Here is a 6,171-nt window from a genome sequence, read left to right as displayed (position 1 = left end):
CTCAATAAAGATGTAGTTAACTCAGCTAGCTTCCCTAGTACCTAGACATATGGACCTCTTCTATAAAGTGTTTAAGAATCACTGGCTTAGTCACTGACTAATTAGCTGTTGATAAATCACAGACACTACTGGGAACATACTTAGAGGCAAATGAGGTGGAAGTTATGGTCCACAGTCTAAGAAGGCAAAACATTGCTAGGAGAGCCAAAAGGAGCAATAAGGGAAGTTACCGTGCCTGTCCTAAAACCCTGACTGTGGTCACTGAAGATGGGGAGAAGGTCAGAGCCAAGGAATACAAGTCAAGTCTATGGAAAAGCCAGGGTTGACAGACAACACACGTTCAGCTTTTGAACACTTAGTCTGACCAGGTGGCAGTCTAACAATGGGTAATGAAAACATCATTTTGGAATATACTCGAATATCACTCTAAAGGGGTCATTATTGTCAGCTCATGATTCAGGTAAAAGGTTTTGGCTCATGAAGATACTTTTCTTGCAGTTAACGAGATCCATGCTCAGGTGTTAGTAAGACATCTTAGTCACCTTTTTGAAGGGGAGTTTGTTCTGGTTGAAAACAGTTTTGGCTGTGAGCGTTCCCTCAGGAGTTTGCGTGTGTTTCTGCCTGGTTTTTGGTGTTGGGGTTTGGGAGGGGTGAGCCAAGGGACTCTTTTCCCAGACACTAGAGCCAGGTAGGTTCAAAAAGAGATTGTTCTAGGAAAACTGTTCTCAATCCTGGCCACATGTTACAACTATCTGGGAAGCTTTAAAACAAAAATACCAATGTTCGGGCTCAGAACTCCAGAGGTGGGACCGTGGTATCTGAATACTCTAAAAGCTCCCAGAGAATTCCAATGTCTGGCCAATGCTGTCAGGGTCAAGAACCACTGCTTTAGAATTTTCTAGTATGGTTATCCTAAAGGTCGCTAGTTTTGTGGCATCTTCTCAGGCAGGTACGGCTCAACAGTGCTTCTCAAACTTCCGTGTGCCCGAAGGCCACCTGGGCACTGTTTAAAATTCAAATTCTCAAGCCCCATCCTTAGAAAGTCCTAGAGGATCCCGCTTGCGCAGCGCCCAGGAGTCTTCGTCTCCCGTTGCACGCCGTCCCAGGGTCGCAACCCGACAAATTAGCGCTGAGAGATAACAGCTGTGGGGAGATCAGGACCAACTGAGAAGGGCTGGTGGAAGAAAAAGGACAAATTCGTGAGCACAGATCCCGGGACTACTGAGAAGGAGACGTGAGTATGACCAGGAGTGTGGCGCTGGGTGTGGTCAGCTCTGGGTTCCGGAAAATTCCCTCGGGGCGGGGGCGGGGGTGCTGGGGGACGTGTCTCCCCGGGCCCCCCCGGGCCCCGTCTCCCCGGGCCCCTTCTCTCCGCCGCCGCTTCCCACCTTACGCGCCTCCTCCGAAAGCCTCTGGACCTCTCTGCTCGGCTCTCTGAGCCGCGACCAGAAGGCGCGCCGGGAGCCGCCGTGGGGAGGGGAGGGGCTGGGCTGCTAGCGGCGGGAAGGGGGCGCGACGGGGGCTTCCCGGCTCCAGCCACAGGTCGGCCGCGGGCCAGGGCGCGCGCACCGTGGGGCCGAGCGTCCGGGCGCGGCCACGGCCTCGCCTCCTCGCGCTCGCGAAGCCGCCTCCTCCCCGCGCCGCCGGCGCTGCCCGGGGGCGGGGACTCGCCGCTGCGGAGGCCGGAGACGCGGCGGCGCTGGAGGCTGCGCGGGGCGCGGAGCGGGCGGGAGCGCGAGGCCGGCGGCGGTAGGAGAGCGGCCCGGGCGGCCTGGGAGCCGGGCCTCGCAGCACCGAGCGGCGGCCTGAGCCGCTGCAGGAGGTGAGTGGGCGGCGCGCGTGCTCGGCGCGCCCTCCGGCCGCTCTGGCCGCCTTACCTCTCCTTGTCCCTCCTCGGTCCCGGGCCCGCGCCCAGGGACCCCCGCGCCGGGTCCCGGAAACACCCCCCGGCTTGCGCCAGGGCCTCAGCCTTTTACCGGAGTCGGCTCGGGGCCGGCCCCGCACCTCCCCGCGCCGGAGCCTCCTTCCCGGGGCCGCCCCGACCCGCCGGGTTCCGTCTCCCGGGCTGGGCTCCCCTGCGGAGGCCGGTCTGGGGCGATGCTTGGCCTTTCTTTTTGTTCTTAGGTATGTCACGCGCGTCGGCATCCAAAGTCAAAAGCGAGCATTCTCCAAAGTCGCGCTAGTGCCAGCCGTGCGGGCGTGATTGGCACGCGGGGAGGGCGGGCTGGCCGCGCCGCTCATCTCTTCCCCCTCAGCCCCGCGCGCGCTCGGGCCGCCGTGGTGCCCAAGTTGGCAGCGGTCGCGTACTGGCAGGTGACCGGGAGCTTGACGCCGGGTTCTCGGTCTGCGAGCCGCCAGGGCTCCTCTGAAGCACGTCTCAGGGATGCTCCGGGTTCCCTCCTGTACCTGTATTTCCCACCTTTGGCGGCGTGGAGGGGCCACAGAACTTTTGTTCTGCTGTAAAAATAGTCTCCTGGGTTTTCATACTCTTTATATGTCACACCCTATTTAGTATTTTTAATGATTGTTTTTTGGTAAAACAAAACGGGCAAAATGCCTATTTTGATGAGTGTTCTTTTTAGCGGAATTTAAGAATCATTGTATTCGGCAAGTAATGGTGGTGCTTAAGATATCCCGTTTACAAATTTGCAAAACCAGACTCGTGTGGCTTTCACGGTTTTGAGATTTCCTTTGTCTGGTTTGTGGTCTTCAAGGCCCAGTTGCCCTAAATTATGCAAATATTGAGGGACATTCCTAGGAGCAGAGTAAGATGTCCAGTAGCCTGCTTAAATATTTAACAGCTTTAGAGTGACTCTGTTTGACTCATGGCCATGAGATTGACTCAAATTTGGCAGTTTTAGTATTTCTGAATTTTTTGTAACGTGAAACCTGAGAAGTGGAATCTCTTGTTGGTCCTTGTGGGTCTCCTAGGGCATCCCTAGCTCCTTCTACTTGTGTTAGAGAAGATTAAGCCAAGCTCATGCTATCGTGAAGAATAGTTCTACTTTATTTGTAAATAGAAACCAGTAACTTGCCAAGGCTTGCTGTTCTTAGGTCAGAATTCAATTTTTAAGGGGTCAGTGGTGAAAACATTGAGTTCATAGGATGTTTAAAGAAAACAGGTTAACTCTTCAAGACGTATTTTGTTTTCCTGTGAAGATACCACTTTTTTTTTTTTTTTTTTTTTTTTTGGTTTTTCTCAAAAATGAAAGACCAACGATGAGAGGAAGGAATGCTGGGGGGGGTGGTGTCAGATTTTGGGGACGTTGCCATTAGGAGCTAAGGATGCCATCTGCTTTCTAATTGCTGGCCCTAGGTCCAGTTATTGATGGGGGAATGAAAAGATTTTGCATTTTTATAGTTTTTTTTGAGGGGTGTGGCTGAAACAGCAGTGAGGATGGTTGACCATGTCAGGCCCAGGGCTACCTTCAGTCCATTTATGTGGCCACCTTCCCCCAGCAGGGAGGGAACTGCTGACTGTACTGAAGATCCTGTGAATGCTGCAAGCTGGCTTTCTGCATCTGAAGCACAAAGGATAGCCAGGCAGAGCCTGGGGAAACTGCCTCTGCCGGGAAGAGTTAGAAGGTGGGGTGTCGCTTCAAGCCAGCTGTGCTGCGTGGGGAACAGGATCCCATCACGGGCAGTTTAGTGAAAGGGAGCTTGAAGGTAGTGTGGTCCCTGAAGACCAGCCCTGCTTCTAAACAGGCCTGGGGTGGCCAGGAGAGGGGGAGGCAGGGACAGGGATGAGAGGCCCTGTGCCTGGGGCTTTAATTCAGTTGTATTATTGTTGTTTTTATTTTTCTTTAGAAAAAACTACGGTGCCTTAGGAAAAGATTAATTTCTCGTTTAATGACTTGGGAAATGGGAAATAACATCTGTAATTGGGATAAGAAGAAAAAGCACTTTTTTTGGTTTAAAAAAAAAAACTTGGTTAAAATTATTTTCTAAAAATTCACGGAAGTAAAAGGAATGGTCTTGATATGCCCTTGGCGTTCACCTTAACAAAGTGTGAATGGGGTTTCACTTGCTCCCCCAAGATGGTCCTAGATTGTGGTTATTTTCTTTTCTAGACTTTTTCAAGTGACTGATGAAATTACATTGAAAGAGAGACTTGGCTTGAAGTTTAAGGATTATTTCCAAAATTCCCAGAGAGCCTACTTTGCTTCACAAAGAAATTTCCCCCATTTTCAGGAAAAAAAATGCATACCTTCTCAGATTTTTACAACATTTTGATCTTATTTTCCTTCAAGGCTGCATTAACAGAACTTCCTCTCACTAAAGTTTTGAAGGTTAATTAGTGCCTGACAGGAAGACTATATATGTAAAAATACCATATAATATGATTATAGTGATATATATTGTAGTTTGCTGTGGTTTCCAAGCTTTTTTGCTCATTCTTGTTAGTAAAAAAAATTTTAACACCTAAAACGAAGACTGTAATATGTCAATTATATCTCAATTAAGGCCAATTTTTAGCACTCCTCGTATGTGTGTTTGTTACTTAATTATAAATTATATACATGTGCTGTCATTGTTTTCTTGTACCTCAAGATTCAGTTTACACTTAGGGATGGATTCACTGTTAATCACAGTGGAGGTAAAACCCCTTTTCATATACTCCTTGAATTTTGAGTATTTTTGGCCTGGTTCTTGTCAGATCTGAGTACATCGGCATTGTTTTTACTTTGTGATGTGGCTCAGGTGAAGCTGACTCAGGGCGGGAAGTGTGTTCCCAGCCTTGGGCTTGTGTTCACCTCTGCTTAACGTTTATTAGTGTAGCTTTAATTTGTGCTTTTTGTAGGAATCTTAAAGCTATTCATATCCTCTGTGGGGTTTAGTTTAGTTATAATTTGTCCATCTACCTCATGGTGCGCTAGCCCAAGTCAAAGGAGCGCTTCAGGCACCCCAGAGGGCTGGTGACAGGTGACCCTCGACAGAGGGTCTTTGTGAGGATGCAGTCAGTCAGTTCCTGCTTTTATTAGCACTATTACTATTTCATGGTAGTATAATTAGTACAGTGTAACATAGTGTAAAATAATTAGTATATACATAATGTATTTAACTTGTTATATGTAATATTTATATTACTAAAACATAGTTGCTATTCTACTTTTTGGATAAAAATAAATGTAACTTCTAGGATTTTTTCCCCAGCCAGGTGGAGCATCTTTTACACTTTCTGGGATGCATGCACCCTGCTGGTAGACAGTTGGTTCTCTCACTTTAGCCACACTCTCAATACCACAGCAGTTCCTTTCAGTTAAGTATTTACTTGGTGGCAAGTAAATGCTCTCATTTAATTTTCACACCAGCCTTAGAAGACAGACCCCAAGGTTATCCCTTTACAAATGAGCCCAGAAGGTTGGGAGGAGAAGAGGAACCGCCCCGTCACCAAGTCAGAAACGGGTCCTCACGCTGCCCTGCATCTCCTCTCAGTTACCTGCCCAGGCTCAAGACAGGGACCTGGGTCTTCTTAGTGTCCCCGGTGGTGAGGTCCAGCACAGAAGGGAGCCTTGGAACGTATTTGAATCAGTTCAGTGTATTTCTCTACTTCATAATACATATATATGTTGTCATTGTTTTGTTTTAGAAGAAGCTGTAAAATACGGTGTTTTAATTTGGGAATGCTACAAATACAGCTTCAAAACTTGCTAATGTTACCATTATACATCTGCCTAACGTATCAATTTTTTATTGTTACTGTTTGGCTTTTGTATTAAAGATACGCTCATTGAGGGAAAAAAAATGGTATAAAGCAAAAAAATGAAAGCTTCATTCCTCTATACATTCTGCTCCCTTACTACAACTTGTATATAGCCTTCCTTATAAACATTTGCTATACATTTTCTATGGTGGAAAAATATATTGATTTATTGAGAGTATTTAAAAAATTTTTTCAACAAAAGTAGGATATGATAATTGCTATTTTGTAACTTTTTTCATGTAACAATTTGTATTTTGATCATCCGTTGCTCCATAACAAATCATCTCCAAGCTTAAAACCATCATTTTATTATTGCTCCTGATTCTGTGGGTTGACTGGGCTGCAGTCTTTTGAGGCTCAGTTGGGCTGGAACTTCAAGATGGCTCATTCGCTATTACCAGTTTTTAAAGTATTGCCTTGGTGAATTCTTGGACAGAATTTTAATATACTAATGATTGATTTAGAAA

The 6,171-nt window shown here is 47.3% G+C and overlaps 1 protein-coding gene across 2 annotated transcripts in view; it reads left to right on the top strand.

The window, feature by feature from the left end:
* Positions 1-1,676: 1,676 nt before the first annotated feature.
* The window catches only part of GOLM1 (golgi membrane protein 1), a 57,415-nt gene continuing 52,920 nt past the window's right edge, over positions 1,677-6,171 (top strand). Inside the window, exon 1 of one of the 2 annotated variants that reach the window (XM_068553404.1) lies at positions 1,677-1,822. The gene's annotated coding sequence lies outside the window, so the exon portion shown is untranslated. The remainder of the gene's footprint in view (positions 1,823-6,171) is intronic. The other variant, XM_068553405.1, reaches the window with a different exon arrangement.

This window comes from Eschrichtius robustus, chromosome 10, assembly GCF_028021215.1.
Source record: "Eschrichtius robustus isolate mEscRob2 chromosome 10, mEscRob2.pri, whole genome shotgun sequence".
NCBI classification, from domain to species: Eukaryota; Metazoa; Chordata; class Mammalia; order Artiodactyla; family Eschrichtiidae; genus Eschrichtius; species Eschrichtius robustus.
The sequence above is the reverse complement of the archived record's forward strand: the minus strand, read 5'-3'. Positions and strand labels throughout refer to the sequence as shown.